This window comes from Canis aureus, chromosome 7 (assembly GCF_053574225.1).
Source record: "Canis aureus isolate CA01 chromosome 7, VMU_Caureus_v.1.0, whole genome shotgun sequence".
Lineage (NCBI taxonomy): Eukaryota > Metazoa > Chordata > Mammalia > Carnivora > Canidae > Canis > Canis aureus.
This window is the reverse complement of record NC_135617.1, coordinates 52,310,922-52,327,368: the sequence shown is the minus strand read 5'-3', so window position 1 is coordinate 52,327,368 and position 16,447 is coordinate 52,310,922. Positions and strand designations below refer to the sequence as shown.

At 36.5% G+C, this 16,447-nt stretch overlaps 1 protein-coding gene and 1 long non-coding RNA gene across 13 annotated transcripts in view; one reads left to right on the top strand and one right to left on the bottom strand.

Annotated features, from left to right (window-relative positions):
- The window catches only part of LOC144317374 (uncharacterized), an 81,417-nt gene that overhangs the window by 47,352 nt on the left and 17,618 nt on the right, over positions 1–16,447 (top strand). For 7 of the 12 annotated variants that reach the window (XR_013383342.1, XR_013383339.1, XR_013383340.1 and 4 more), the window contains exon 3: positions 14,781–14,844. The gene's annotated coding sequence lies outside the window, so the exon portion shown is untranslated. Of the gene's footprint in view, positions 1–14,175; positions 14,415–14,780; positions 14,845–15,257; positions 15,413–16,447 lie in introns of those variants that run through there. The other 5 variants (XR_013383351.1, XR_013383349.1, XR_013383348.1 and 2 more) reach the window with 3 other exon arrangements.
- The window catches only part of LOC144317376 (uncharacterized), a 34,890-nt gene that overhangs the window by 2,450 nt on the left and 15,993 nt on the right, over positions 1–16,447 (bottom strand). The gene's annotated exons all lie outside the window — the stretch shown is intronic.

Sequence of the window (16,447 nt, the reverse complement as noted above, 5' to 3'; positions counted from 1 at the left end):
CCAAATTCAATCTATGAGGCTAGCATTACCCCGATACTAAACCAAATAGAGACATGACACACAAAGAAAGAACTACAGGCCAATATCTTTGATGAAGATGCAAAAGTCCTCAACAAAATACTAGTAAACCCAATCTAACAATATATTTAAAGAAAATGATTCACCATGATCAAGTGGGATTTATTTCCAGGATGCAATTGTGGTTCAATATTTGCAGATTAATCAAGGTGATATATCTCATCAACAAAAGAAAGAATAAAAACCATAAATCATTACAAATAGATGCAGTAAAAGTCTTCACATATTTTGGGTACTGGAGTACCAGTAGATATCAATAGCTAGACACCAACAGATGTATGTAATATCTGATATATGATTTACAACATTCAACATCTATTCATGAAAAAAACCCTCAACAAAGTAGATTTAGAAGGAACATACCTCAACATAATAAAGCCCATGTATGAAGAACCCACAGCTAACATCATACTCAATGAGGAAGAACTAAGAGCTTTTCCTTTAAGGTAAGGAACAAGGCAAGGATGTCCACTCTCACAACTTTTATTCAATATAGTATTGGAAGTCCTAGCCATAGCAATCAGACAATAAAAAGAAATAAAAAGTCATCCAAATTCATAGGGAAAAATTAAAATGTCACTATTTGAAGATGACATGATACTATTTATAGAAAACCCTAAAGAATCCACCAAAAAAACTATTAGAACTGATAAATGAATTCATCAAAGTCCCAAAATACAAAATCAATGTACAGGGGATCCCTGGGTGGTGCAGCGGTTTGGCGCCTGCCTTTGGCCCAGGGCGCGATCCTGGAGACCCGGGATCGAGTCCCACGTCGGGCTCCCGGTGCATGGAGCCTGCTTCTCCGTCTGCCTGTGTCTCTGCCTCTCTCTCTCTCTCTCTCTCTCTGTGTGTGTGACTATCATAAATAAATAAAAATTTAAAAAAAAATAAAAAAAATAAAAAAAACAAAATCAATGTACAGAAACCTGTTGCATTTCTATATACTAATAATGAAGCAGTAGAAAGAGAAATTAAGAAAATAATCCCATTTATAATTGCAACAAAATAATAAAATACCCAGGAAATAAACTTAACCAAAAGGATAAAAGAAAACTTTTATTCTGTATTCTGTATGCTGAAAATTATAAAACATGATAAGTAATATTAACAACACAAACAAATGGAAAGATATCTTATGGATTGGAAAACAAATATTGTTAAAATGTCTATATTACCCAAAGCAATTTAGAGATTTAATGCAATCCCTATCAAAATACCAACAACATTTTTCACAGAACTAGAACAAAATCCTAAAATTTGTATAGAACCACAAAAGACCTTGAATGGCCAAAGCAATCTCAAAAAGAAAAATAAAACTAGAGGAACCACAATTCAAGACTTCAAGTTATATAACAAAGTTACAGTATTCAAAACTGTATGGTACTGGTACTAATAGAGACACCTAGGTCAAGAGAACAGAATAAAAAAGCCCAGAAACCCATATGATAAGTTAATCTTCAACAAGGAGGAAAGAATGTTCAATGGGAAAAAGACCGTCCCTTCAACAAATGGTGTTAGGAAAACTGGAGAGCTACATGCAAAGAATGAAACTGAACCATTTTCTTAACCCAAACACAAAAATAAACTCAAATGAATTAAGAACCTAAATGTGAGACCAGAAACCATAAACATCCTAGAAGAGAGCACAGGCAATAATTTCGCTGACATTGTCATAGCAACATTTTTCTAGATATGTCTCCTGTGGCAAGGGAGACAAAAGCAAAAATAAACAAAATTAAACAATAAACAATTGGAACTACATCAAAATAAAAAGCGTCTGCAGGGCAGCCCCGGTGGCTCATCGGTTTAGCACCACCTTCAGCCCAGGGCGTGATCCTGGAGACCTGGGACTGAGTCCCACATCAGGCTCCCTGCATGGAACCTGCTTCTCCCTCTGCCTGTCTCTGCTTCTCACTCCGTGTTTCTCATGAATAAATAAATAAAAATCTTAAAAAAAAAAAAAAGCTTCTGCACAGTGAAGGAAACAACCAACAAAACTAAAAGGCAACTTAGTGAATGGGAAAAGGTATTTGCAAATGACATCTCTGATAAAGGGTTATTATCTAAAATATATATATTAGTAATATATAAATATACTAATATGTTTTAGTATCTAAAATATATTATTCAACATCAATAAAACAAATGTGATTTAAAAATGGGCAGACGACCTGAACAGACATTTTTTTTCCAAAGAAGACATACAAATGGCCAACAGACGTATGTAAAGATATTCAACATCGCTCATCATCAGGGAAACGCAAATCAAAATCATAACGAGGTATTACCTCACACCTGTCAGAATGGCTAAAATCAAAATCTCAGGAAACAACAAGTGTTGACAAGGTTGTCAAGAAAACGAATCCTCGTACACTGTTGTTCGTAGAAATGCAAACTGGTATAGCCAGTGTGGAAGACAGTATGGAGGCTCCTCAAAAAATTAAAAATAGAATTACTCTATGATCCAGTAATTGCACTACTGGGTATGTACCCAAATAATATGAAAACATTAATTTGAAGAGATATGTGCATACTGATGTTTATTGCAGTATTATTTAGAGTAGCCAAACTATGGAAGCAGCCCAAATGTCCATCAATAGATGAATAAAGAAGTGGTAAATACACACAATGGAACATTAGCTATAAAAAAAGAATGAAATCTTGCCATTTGCAACAGCATCTATAGTGCTAGAGAGTATAATGCTGAGTGAAATCAGTCAGAGAAAGACAAGTACCATATGATTTCACTCATATGTGGAATTTAAGAAACAAAACAAAGAAACAAACCAACAAACCAACAGTTAACTACAAAGAATAAACTGATGGTTCTGGGGGAGGGGTGGAGGGTGGATGGGTGAAATAGGTGAAGGAGATTAAGAATACGGTTATCTTGATGAGCACTGAATAATACATGAAATTGTTGAATCACTATACCGTACATCTGAAACTGATGTAAAACTGCAAGTTAACTATGCCAGAATTAAAATATAAAAATAATTTAAAAATTTTTTTCACTATGAAGATATCACTTCTTCATGACCACTAGGATGGTTATAATCAAAAAGATAGATAATAACAGGTGTTGCTGGGGACAGAGTGAGAAAATTAAAACCCTCACATTGGCAGTTCCTCAAAAACTCAAAACATAGGGGTGTCTGTGTAGTTCAATCAGTGAAGTAGCCATTCTTGATTTTTTTTTTAAATTTTTATTTATTTATTTTATGATAGTCACAGAGAGAGAGAGAGAGAGAGGCAGAGACACAGGCAGAGGGAGAAGCAGGCTCCATGCACCGGGAGCCCGACGTGGGATTCGATCCCGGGTCTCCAGGATCGCGCCCTGGGCCAAAGGCAGGCGCCAAACCGCTGCGCCACCCAGGGATCCCTCTTGATTTTTTTTTAAAGATTTTATTTATTTATTCATGAGAGACAGAGAGGCAGAGACATAGGCAGAGGGAGAAGCAGGCTCGTGATGCGGGATCACGACCTGTGCCAAAGCCAAAATAGGTAAATCCATAGGGACAGATCAATCATATCTTAATATCTCGGGATGAGGCCTGGGCCTTTGAATTTTTAAAGGTTCCTGCTAATTTTGAAGCACTGGTGCATTAAATAAACCATCAATCTTTTTTATTACAAATTTATTGGCAGAGATTAACAAGATTTTTTGACCTGCCTCCCACTCCCATCATTATTATAATGGTTAATTTTGGTGAGGACAGTGGTGGGAAAAGGTCTAGAGTAATGATTGCTAAAATTCACCAGGACTAGAATTATTCACCAGTGCTATCAACAAAGGGACATATGTCCCTATGTTTCATTACGTTATAATGTGCTTTAAAAAAAAAAAGTTTCCCCCAATTCTAAACAGCATTTTCTTACCTGTTCTTTGCATTGTAATATCATTTAAGATATTTCAAAGGATGTGACATTACCCTTAGTTACCATGTCATACAACAATCTGTAATGCCAGAGGGGTTTGGGTTGTGTTTTGCTTTTAATCTACTCCTGCTTCAAAGTTCACAGTGGAATAGCCATGGTAATCCCTAGCTCTGAGGATTTCTCCCTGTGGGATCCAGCCTTCAGATCTTGGGTGGTCCAAAGGGTTGGGTGGGGGTGCTTTAACTCAGGATAGGCTAAACAATTTCACCTACCCTAAGTGAAGGCTAGAACCACAACCACCCAAGTGGTTTTTAATTTTGCTTTATCATTCGTTTACTATTCCCGCTTAATTTCCAAAAGGAAGTTGAAGTAATTTGATTGTCTAAGAAAGTATATTTAGGCTGGAGCAGGCCTGATAAGCAAAGGCTTAGGTTTCCAGCATGATTCTTTACTGATATTAACCTGGATATTATGTATCATTTTGGAAAATGACCGCTTTCCACTTAGTCTAATCCCATGATGAGAATCAGCAGGGACAAAGCCATGCAGAAAATGCAGATATAATGGCAAAGTTCTTGTATATTCTACTGGGAAACACCTCATTTCTGCTAAGATACCAGAATCATATACACATTTACATTTATTTTATTAGAAAAGTTTTCCACATTTAAGCAATAATCTTTCTGAAACATTTCTAAATAATGGGTTTCAAACTTTTAATCTATTATTAAGCATAATGGATGAAATGTAAAACCCATGGAACATATTAATGAAAAATAACTCTACCTGTAACTTTACTATTTTTAATCTCATACAAGAAAGCATATCAGAATTGAAATGAGCAAAAATAATGTTAATTATTGACTCTAGGTGATGAGTACAAGTCTGTTGTTCCGTGTACTGTGTCTCTGCTAATATTGAATTATCCTAATTATATTAATACTTAATATTGGGCCCAATTCAACAGAAATGTGAAAATACAACCTAATGAGGTAGGTTCAGTATTGGGGTAATATTGAAACTATTGAATTTAGAATTATCTTAATAATAGCATCAATTAAAACAAACTTTTTACTAGATATTCTGTTCTAGCCATGATGAAGTAATTGATACCACAAAGCCCTCCCACTATAAACCCTCCCACCCCCTCAAACTAAATAAAATATATAAAATAGCTGTTTTCATATACTGGATAATAGTCATGGAGGACTATAATTTCTGAAAGAAAGAAAACAAGACAAGTTACATGGACACAAAAAAAGACTTCACTGATGAATTATCTCAAACATTTTAAAGGAAGAAACCTTATCAATCCTATATAACTCCTTTTAGAAAATAGAAGAGGGGGAACACTTACAAACCTGTTTTATGAGACTAGAGTTACCCTGATATTAAAGCTAAAAAAGACATTACAAAAAGGAAAACTACTGACCAATACTGTCATTGATATAAAAGTCCTTAACAAAATTTTAGCAAATTGAGCCCAACGACATAGTAAAAGAGTAATTATCATGATTGAATGAGACTTATTCCAGGATGAAATGTTAGTCTAATATTTGAATACAAATTGATGCAATTTAAAGAATAAAGAAGGAAAAACATATAATCATCTTTATAGATGCAAGAAAAGCATTCAACAAAATTCAATACAGGATAAAAGGAAACTCCCTCAACCTGATAAAGGATATCTATTGAAAAATCTACAGGTAGCAACATACTTAATGGGGAAAAATTAAAATATTTTCCCCCTAAGATGAAGATCAAGGCAAATATGTCTACTCTCACCACTCCTGGTAGAGGTCTGAAATACTTTTACTGGAGATTTTCAACACGGTAATAAGATAAGAAAAAGAAATAAAATGCATTAAACTGCAAAGGAATGAGCAACACTGCCCTTATTTACAAATGATATGATTGTGTACATAGAAAATCTTAAGCAATTCAACAAAAGCTACTAGTGCTATTAGGTGAACTTAGGATGATTTCGGAATAGAAGGCCAAGATACAAAACTCAGTTGTATTTCTATATATTAGCAAATAAACATTTGAAAAAGTAAACTTAGAATAATACCACTTACAATAACATTAAAAGCCCAAAAGGTTAGGTATGCACATAATAGAATATATGGAAGATATCCTGAAAACTAAAATATTGCTAAGAAAATCAAAGGTGACAAACAGAAAGACATACTATTTCTTGTTAAGACATCAATTCTCTAAGAGTTGATCTAGAGATTCAACACAAACCCAATCAGAATCCTAAACTTTTTTGCAAAAATTGACAAATGGACTATGAAATTTTTATAGAAATATGAAAAGCCTAACAGAGATAAAGAAATTCTGAAAAGAAAAAAAAAAGTTGGAGGTTGTATAATATCTGATGTCAAGATTTCTGTAATGCTATGGTAATCCAGACAATGTGATATTGGCATAAAGACAGATGACTGGATTAGATTATAGTACAAAAGTAGACCTATATATATTGATTTCTCACCAAGGTACCAAAGAAGCAAAATGGGGAAAAAAATACTTTTATCAAATGGTGCTGAAACAATTGCCTATGTATGCAGAAAAAAAAAATCAATTGCAATTCATACTCACGCCAAACACTAAAATTAATTTGAGATGGATTATAGCTCTTAACGTAAAATCTGAAATCATAAAGTTTCTAGAAAAACATATGGAGGTTATTTTTGCAACTTAGAGATCAGTAAATATTTCTTTGTCAAGGACCCACAAAAACTAATCTTAAAGGAAACAAACTGATAAAATGGACTTAATAAAAATTTTAAACTTCTGTTCATCAAAAGTCTTTGTTAGGACATTGAATAAGCAAGCTAAAGGAAGAAAATATTCACAACATATCTGACAAAGGACCTGTATCTAAAATGTATGAACAACTCCTATGATTCAGTAATTAAAAGATTTTTAAGAAGTAGTCAATTTTTAAAAAGCAGTCAAGAAGACTTCTGCTTCCAGAAAGATAGAGTAGAAACAATTTTTTCCCTTACTCCTTCTGCTAAGTAGACCTAAAAACTCTGGGCATTCTACATAAAACAAGGTAAAAGGGCTGAAATGTGGAGAGAAGGCAGACCAGCGATAGACATCAGAAACTGAAGAACAAGATGGTGAGTTCATAGGTTTTCTTTTTGTCTCATATATCCCAGACTAGATGGTAGAGAAATCAACAACCTGAAAATGCAATTGGTCATGAACATCTTTCCCTATCAATAAATATGTTTCTATGCCACCATTTTCTTTCAATCAATGTTCATTACTACTCAGCAATAAAAAGGTGCATGTGTGCACCCTCCACCCTGCAGAAAAACCTGCTGGCTCTAGTCAAAGGACCAAAATGGGACAGGCTAGGAAGACAATAACAACTCTATTCCTGCCAAATACTCCGGATAAAATGGAACTCCACCCCCATCCGCACCAACAAGTCCAGGTAGGGAGTCTAAACCTCCATCCTCAAGAGCTTATAATGAGGTACCCCAAACCTCTCCCCTACCCTCCCAGTAAGGTGGTGTCAGAGATCATGGAGCTAAAGATTAAGTCCCGGCTTTAACTGAGTCTCTGATTCCAGTTACTCATTTTTTGATACCCTAGGAGGCAATGAATTGCCCTTTCAGCTTAAACTACTTTAATGAAGTTTATTTAAGAGCCCTAATTTGACTTAAAACTATTTTTTTCTGCAACCTAAATTCTGCTATATACTTTCTTCTCTCAACTTCCTATCCTTTCATGCCTCTTACTACTTAATTCTTCTCTTTAATTGTGTTGGTCATGCTTGCCCACTTCCTTCAGTGCCTAGCCTGTATCCTATAATGCATCTCCTCAACAATGCTTCTTGTTGAAATCAATTTTACTGATCTATAATTTGCCTGCAATAGGCTTCCTTTTACAATGTACAATTTGGTGAGTTCTGAAGCATCCATATGCCAGCGAAACTACAGCTACAATCAATACAGAGAATATTTTCGCCACTCTCAAGTTTCATCTTGCCTCTTGGCAGTCCATCTCTCAACCCCGAGTTTTTTTAGTCACTGTATTTGAATTCTCACTATAGTTCATATTATTTACACTTTTATGTCTGGTTTCTTTCATAATGGTTTTGCATTTATCTATAGTCCATTCCTTTTTATTGCTGAGTTGTATTCCATCACATAGACACCATATTTTGTTTATGCACTTACCAAGTGAAAGGTTGTTTCATGTTTGGGCTATTGTGCATAAAGCTGTAAATAACATTCATTTTTTAAAAAATGGTAGCATAAAAGCATATTTACTGATAGGGAAAGATATTCATGACCAATTGCTAAATGAAAAAAACAAGTCATGGAACCGTTTATAAATATGAACCCATTTTTTATAAAGAGTATACTTATGTAAATAAGTAAATGCATAGAAAAAATCCAAAATATTAATGATGGTTATATCTGAGTGTTGAGATTACACATCTTTTAAGGTAAAAATCAGTTAAAGTGGGCAAAAGACTGGAACAGTCACTTCACAAAGGAAGATATACCAATAAATATATGAATAAATTGGTCAACATCCTTAGTCATCAAGGAAATGTAAGTGAAAGCTACAATGAGATACCACAACTGATAGCACCAAACATTGGCAAGAATGTAGAGCAACAGAACACTCATATATTACTAGTGAGAATGTAAAATGGTATAGCCACTTTGAAAATCAGTTGGCAGTTTCTCGTAAGTTATACATACACCTACCTATGACTCAGCAAATACACTTCTAGAAGAAACAGAAATACTGGACACAGAAAAGTCTTGTGCATGGATTTCATAGTAGTTTTATTCTTAGCCCTGAATACTCCAGGAAGAAAATAAGATTTCAAAATATTTTACTTTGTTTTCTCTTTTCCCAGCCTCAGTCTCAACAACTAGAAACTAGAAACAAAAAAAAAAAAAACAAAAAAAACAAAAAAGAAACTAGAAACAACCCAAATGTCCATCAGCAAGAGAATGAATAAATAAAATCAGTATGTCCATAAAATGGAATACTTTACAGCAATAAAAAACAAAACACAAAAACCTTCTGATAGCTGGTTGCACCCCAGTATCATTACACTGAGTAAAAGAAGACAGAGACAAAAGGATACGTACTGCATGATTCCATTTGTATGAATTTCTGAAATAGGCAATGTCAATCTATGGCAAAAGAAATCAGCACAATGGTTGTCTGCGGAGGAGGGGGCAGGCAGGGATTAACTGGGATGGGGCTTAAGGGATATTTTGGGGGTCAGGCAGTATTCTGTATTGTTATAGGGTGTGGTTGACACACATGTATGCAACTGCTGAAGCTCATCAATCTATACTTAAGAGCTGTCATTTCACTGTATATAAATTATATTTCAATAAAATGGGAAAAATTAAAACAAATCTTTTTGTTAATGTAGATTTTCAAACACACAAGAAAAGTAGAAAATACACTATAAGGATCCCTCTATCGTATTTGAGTAATCATTTGCTAACTTCACTTACTGGCAAAAAAATTGCTTACGACACATAATTCAATGGATTCCCATAGGTTCGTGAGCCAAGAACGATTGTGTTTACTTTCTAAAGAAAGGCAGGGAGTTTTTTGATTGCTTGTTTGTTTCTTTGACAGATTTCATGGTTTGAGAAATGGTAGTATTTTCTATTTCCCAGGGATTTCAACAGAAAGTCAAAATTTGAGGGACACCTGGATAGTTCATTGGCTGAGCGTTTGCCTTCAGCTCAGGGTGTGATCCTGGAGTCCCAGGATCAAGTCCTGCCTTGGGCTCCCTGTATGGAGCCTGTTTCTCCTTCTTCCTGTGTCTCTGCCTCTCTCTCTCTCTCTCTCTCTCATAAATAAAAATTTTTAAAAAAGAAAAAAAAATTTTAATTTTTAAAAAGAAAGTCAAAATTTGATCCACTGACACCTACTTAAAAAAATGTGGTCATTTTCAAATACCAGCCAGCTTCATTTTTAAAGGCTTTTTATCAGTTAATGTTGCTTCTTAGAAGGAAACAACCAGAACTGATTGATTTTAAAATAAGCTCAGGGGCACTTGGGTAGGGTAGTCAGTTAAGTGTCTAACTCTTGATTTTGGCTCTGGTCATGATCTCAGGGTCTTGAGATCAAGCCCCACATCAGACTCTGCACTCTTGAGATTCTCTCTTTGTCTGCCCCTCCAGCTCGTGCTCTGTCTCTAAAATAAACAAACAAACAAACAAACAAACAAAATAAGCTCAATATTTTTTCCATTTCACCAGCTCAGGAACTACAGTCATAGTTTCTGCTATACTACTCCCCACTCATATTTTAGAAGAGGAATCAATGGAAGAAAGGAGGTAGGTTGAGGTTATGATGCTGTTCTTACCAATTATTTGCTATATGATCTTGAATACATTTCTAAATCATTCTGATTCTCAATTTCCACATCAATAGGCATGACAATCCCTATCTCAAAGTTTCATAATGGAAATTAAATATTGTCTGTGAAAATGCCTTGACATACACCAGGAGCTCAGTAAATATTACTACCTTCCCTGAACAGAAGACAAGAATGAAGAACATGTTTTCCTTCGTATTTCATAGTTAGGTACACTCTGGTATCTGGACACTTGAGTGATTTACACAAGTGATTTACACAAGTCCCACTTGAACTATTTTTTAGGTGAGGTGAGGATGGGTGGATCAACGTGGGCAGGGATGGCAAGGCTGAGAGATCCTTAACTTTTATCTCCTAAGAACATTGTGAACATTTTATAAAAACTAAGGATGAAATATTGCTTATTTTTTGCAGTTTCTATTTGTCTCTAGGAAAGTGTATCTAGAAGGCAATTTCTTGTGGTGGTGGTGGTGGTGGTGGTGGTGGTATTTCGTTTTGTTGTTGTTGTTGTTGTTGTTATTGTTGTTTTCTGCACTAATCAGTACAGACTGCAGTGATGATTCCCAAACTCTGAACAATAGGCCCCAGTGTGTGGGCAGGGAGGGCCAGCATATGGAGGCCTCTCATATAGCCAAATACTGGCTCTCTGCCCTTCCTTCAGCTTTGTTTAAAGACAAGATCCGTTTCCTCCTTTGTCATCCCCTACAAGGCCTCCAGACTCCACTCTGAAGCCCAGCCAGATTTCTGTAATAAATTACCTGGGAAGCTGAGGCTGAAAAAAAGAAAAGAACAAGGTGAAGTGTTTTGAAATCTGACTTTCCTTTCTGGAGCATTCAGGATTACCTATTCAGAGGGGGCAAGGTTGCACTAAGGGTTGTGCTAGGAAATTTGCCAGCTAAAGTTTGTAGAAGAAATTTGGTCAGTTCATGTAGGCCATTACAAGTTTTTCATATTAAGGGTGAAATGTGTCCAAACTTAAAAAAAAGATAAAGAAAATAGGTTCAGAGAATTACAAAAGAGTACATATAAAAAAGTTTTGTGGCATGATATAAGCCTATACAGGCATGACTTGTTTTATTGCACCTCACTTTATTGCACTTGGCAGAGGATGCATTTTTTACAAACTGAAGGTTTGTGGTAACCCTGCATCCACCAAGTCTATAGGTGCCATTTTCCCAACATTTGCTCACTTGTGTCTCTGTGTCATATTTCTGTTAATTCTCACAATATTTCAAACTTTTTCATTATTACTGTTTTTGTTATGGTGACCTGTGATCAATGATCTTTGATGTTACTATTATAATTGTTCTGGGTAAGCATGAACCATGCCCACATAAGACAGTGAGCTTAATATATAATTATTTAGGTGTCTGACTGCTCCACTGACCAGTTTCCCTCATCTCTCTCCCTCTCCTTAGGCCTCTCTACTCCCTCAGACACAATATTGAAATGAGGGTGATTAATAACCCAACAATGGCCTCTAGGTGTTCAAGCAAAAGGAAGAGTCACACATGTCTCACTTTGTTTTTTAATTTATTTTACTTAAATTTGATATAATTAACATAGCATATTATTAGTTTCAGAGGTAGAATTTAGTGATTCATCAGTTGCATATAACACCCAATGTTCATTGCATCATGTGTCCCCCTTAAGGCCCATCACCCAGTTACCCCATCCCCCCCACCTCCCCTCTAGTGACCTTCAGTTTGTTTCCTAGAGTTAAGAGTCTCTTACGGTTTGTCTCCCTCTCTGTTTTCTTATTTTTCCTTCCCTTCCCCTGTGTTCATCTTTTTTGTTTCTTAAATTCCACATATGAGTGAAATAATTTGTCTTTCTCTGACTTTTTTGCTTAGCATAACACCCTCTAGTTCTATCCACATAGTTGCAAATGGCAAGATTTCATTCTTTTTGATGGCTGAGTAATATTCCAGTGTGTGTGTGTGTGTGTGTGTGTGTGTGTGTGTGTGTATTATCTCACATCTTCTTTATCCATTCATCTGTCAATGAATGTCTGGACTCTTTCCATATTTTGCCTATTGTGGACACTGCTGCTATAAACATTGGATTGCAACACATCTCTCACTTTAAATCAAACCTAAAGGGATCCCTGGGTGGTGCAGCGGTTTGGCACCTGCCTTTGGCCCAGGGCGTGATCCTGGAGACCCCGGATCGAATCCCACGTCGGGCTCCCGGTGCATGGAGCCTGCTTCTCCCTCTGCCTATGTCTCTGCCTCTCTCTCTCTCTCTCTCTCTCTCTCTGTGACTATCATAAAATAAATAAAATTTTTTTAAAAATTAAAATAAATAAATAAATAAAACCTAAAAATGATTTAGTGAGGAAGGCATGGCAAAAACCCAGACAAGCCAAAGGCTAGGCCTCTTGCAGCAATTAGCCAAATTTCAAATGCAAATGAAGAGTTCTTGAAGGAAACCAGAAGTGCTACTCCAGTGACACATGAATGGTACGAAAGTGAAACAGCCTAATTGCTAGTATGAAGACAGCTTCAGTAGTCTGGATAGAAGATCAAACCAGCCACAATATCCGCTTAAGCCAAAGCCTAAAGCAGAGCAAGGTCCTAACTCTTTTTAGTTCTACAAAGGCTGAGAGAGGTAAGGAAGGTGCAGAAGAAAAGTCTGAAGCTAGCAGAGGTTGGTTCATCAGGTTTAAAGAAAGAAGTAATCTCCATAATATAAAAGCAACAGGTGCTAATGTAGAAGCTGCAGCAAGTTATCCAGAAGATCTTACCAAGAGAATTAATGAAGGTGGCTACACTAAACAACTGATTTTCTTTCCTTCCCTTCCTTCTTTCCCTTCCTTCCTTCCTTTCTGCAACAGATTTTCAGTGTAGATGAAACAGCCTTCTACTGGAAGCAGATGCCATCTAGGACTTTCATAGCTACAGAGAGGTCAGTGCCTGGCTTCAAAGCCTTCAAGGACAGTCTCACTCTCTTGTTAGGGGCTAACATAGCTAGTGACTTAAATTGAAGCCAGTGCTCATTTACCATTCCGAAAATCCTAGGAATCCTTAAGAATTACACTCAATCTACTTTCCCTGTGCTCTATACATGGAATACAAAGCCTAGATGATAGTACATCTGTTTATAACATGATTTACCAAATATTTTAAGCCCACTGTTGAAACTTACTGTTCAGGAACAAAAGATTCTTTTCAAAATATTACTGCTCATCAACAATGCACCTGATCACTCAAGAGCTCTGATGTAGATGTACAGCAAGGTTAATGTTCTCATGCCTGCTAACATAGCATCCATTCTGCAGTCCAAGGAGTAATTTCAATTCTCAAGTCTTATATTTCTTAGTTAAACTCCATAATTTATAAATTAAATGATAAAATTGATAATATAAATATAAATTAAATGTTATTTAATTCATGTTTCATAAGGCTATAGCTGCCATAAATAGTGATTCCTCTGATGGCTCTGGGCAACGTAAACTGAAAACCTCCTGGAAAGTATTCATGATTCTAGATGTCATTAAGAACATTCAAGGAAGAGATCAAAATACTAATATTAACATGTGTCGGAAGAAGTGGATTCCAACCCACATGGAGATTATTGAGGCGTTTAAGCCTTCCATGGAGAAAGTTAAAGTGCAGGTGGGGTGGAAATAGCAAGAGAACTAGGATTAGAAGTACAGCCTAAAGATATGCCTGAGTTGCTGCAAGCTCATGATAAAACTGAAATGGATGAGGAGCTGCTTCTTGTGGATGAGCACAGGCAGTGGTTTCTTGGGATGGAATGGATTCCTGGTGAAGATGCTGCAAAGACTGTTGAAATGACAATAAGGGATTTAGAACATGACATAAACAGATTCCAATTCTGAAAGAAGTTCTCCTGTGGGTAAAATGCCATCAGACAACTCACATGTTACATAGAAATCATGGAAGGAAGAGTCAATTGATGAGGCAAACTTCATTGTCTTGTTTTAAGAAATTGACACAGCCAGCCCAGCCTTCAGCAGCCACCACCCTGATGAGTCAGCGGCCATCAACATTGAGGCAAGACCCTTCACCAGCAAAAAGATTATGATTCTTTGAAAGCTCAGATGATGGTTAGCATTTTGAAGCAATAAAGCATTTTTATTTACTTACTTACTTACTTGTTTATGGTGGGGAGGAGCAGAGGGAGACAGAGAATCCCAAGCATGCTCCATGCCCAGCATGGAGTATGATGTGTGGCTGGATCTCACAACCCTAAGATCATGACCTCAGCCAAAATCAACAGTTGAATGCTTAACTGACTGAGGCATCCAAGTGTCCCTAAGGTATTTTTAATTAAGGTATGTACATTGTTTTTTTTAGACATAAGACTATACCACACACTTACTAGGGTATAGTATAGTGTAAATATAACTTTTATATGCACTGGGAAACCAAAAAAGTCATTTGATTCTATTGCAATATTTGTTTTATTTCAGTGGTCTGGAATTGAACCTGTGATATCTCTGAGGTGTGCCTAGAAGTTGACAAAGTTGTTACCAGGTAGGTAATATTAGTATCCCTCATTTTATAAACAAGGAAAGAAAGTCTCAAAGAAGTTATGTGCTTGTTTGATAAAAGCATATAGGCAGTAAGGAGTAAAATTAGGTCCTGAATCCTGGCATCCTGGTTCCAAATCTTTCCCAAGGCCAGATACCAATTTCAATTCCTCTGAGAATAGTCCTAGTTGATGTGGCCAAGCTTTGGGGCAATGTTCCCTGAAGCACAGACTGTGATAGTGGGGATCCAGAGAATGAGGGGGGAAAGGTGGAGATGTAGGAAGCAAACATGAGATGTGGCACATGAACATCACAGCAGTCATTTGCAGGGCTAAGTCAAGAGGTGCCCCTGATAGCATCTCTTGGGTGGAACCCCCTTTCACACATCCCCTTTCTGAGATTACATCTCTGTTTCAGATTGGGAACAACCAATGCAGAGGGAAGAACAAAGGAAAATAGAAAATAGCATTTCCATAATGTGTTGAGTATCATCCAAATGAGAAAGAAATTTGTGAATGTACATAGAACAACGCATAATTTTTTTAGATTAAAAACACTGTATCCCATCAAGTACAAAGCTTGTTTGACTTTTTTTTGTCAGCCCCATGGGCTTTTTTTTTTTTTTAAAAAAACATTTTATTTATTTATTTGACACACAGAGAGAAAGAGCACAAGCAGGGGGAGGGGCAGAGGGAGAAGCAGACTCCCCACTGAGCAGGAAGCCCAGATGTCCAGCTCCTTCCCAGGGTCCTGGGATCATAATTTGGGCAAAAGGCAGATGCTTAACCGACTGAGCCACCCAGGCACCCCAGCCCCATGTATTTTTGTTAGCAATGTTGACCACTGAAATTATTTTCTTAGAAGAGAATTTTCCAGTAAACCTCCCACATCAATGCAAACTTCCTGTTCCCAACTGCTATTCCTCTTCTTAGGTCCAACATTACAAGCAGCAGGAGGGCTGATGTTCAGCAGAAAATTAATTTGACAGGGTGTGTGCTTAAAGGCATCAGCTTCCAAGGGGAGGAAGTTTTTGTTTTGTTTTATAAAGCATTGCTTTTTACTTGTGGTGTGCCTTCTGTAGCTATGGATTATTTTTTGAAGGTAAAGACTTTAGGTTTAGCTTATTTCTCCTGGAAAATATTCCGTACATGCTATTGAACTGAATGTTTAACAAATACTTCCCCTTAACAAAATAAGGAAAATTCTATGGGTCACTCTTCATTTTATTTTGTTTTTTAAGTTAAAGGTTTTATTTATTTATTTATTGACTCAGAGGGAGAGCACAGCAGTGGGAGTAGCAGACGGACAGGGAGAAGCAGGCTCCCCACCAAGCAGGGAGCCCAATGTGGGGCCTGACCCTAGGACCCTGGGATCATGATGTGAGCTGAAGGCAGACACTTAACCAACTAAGCTACCCAGGAGCTTGGGTCACTTTTCATTTTAGATGAGGTTATAGGAATAGGTGATTCAGAAATTAGGGAAATTAATCTATAAGGACTGTGATCCAAGTTTAAATGTATACTTTTAAAAACAGGGCTTTTGACACTTTATTAAGTATAAAATAAGCACATGGTTAGTATAAACCTCCTCTAAAATTGATCATACCA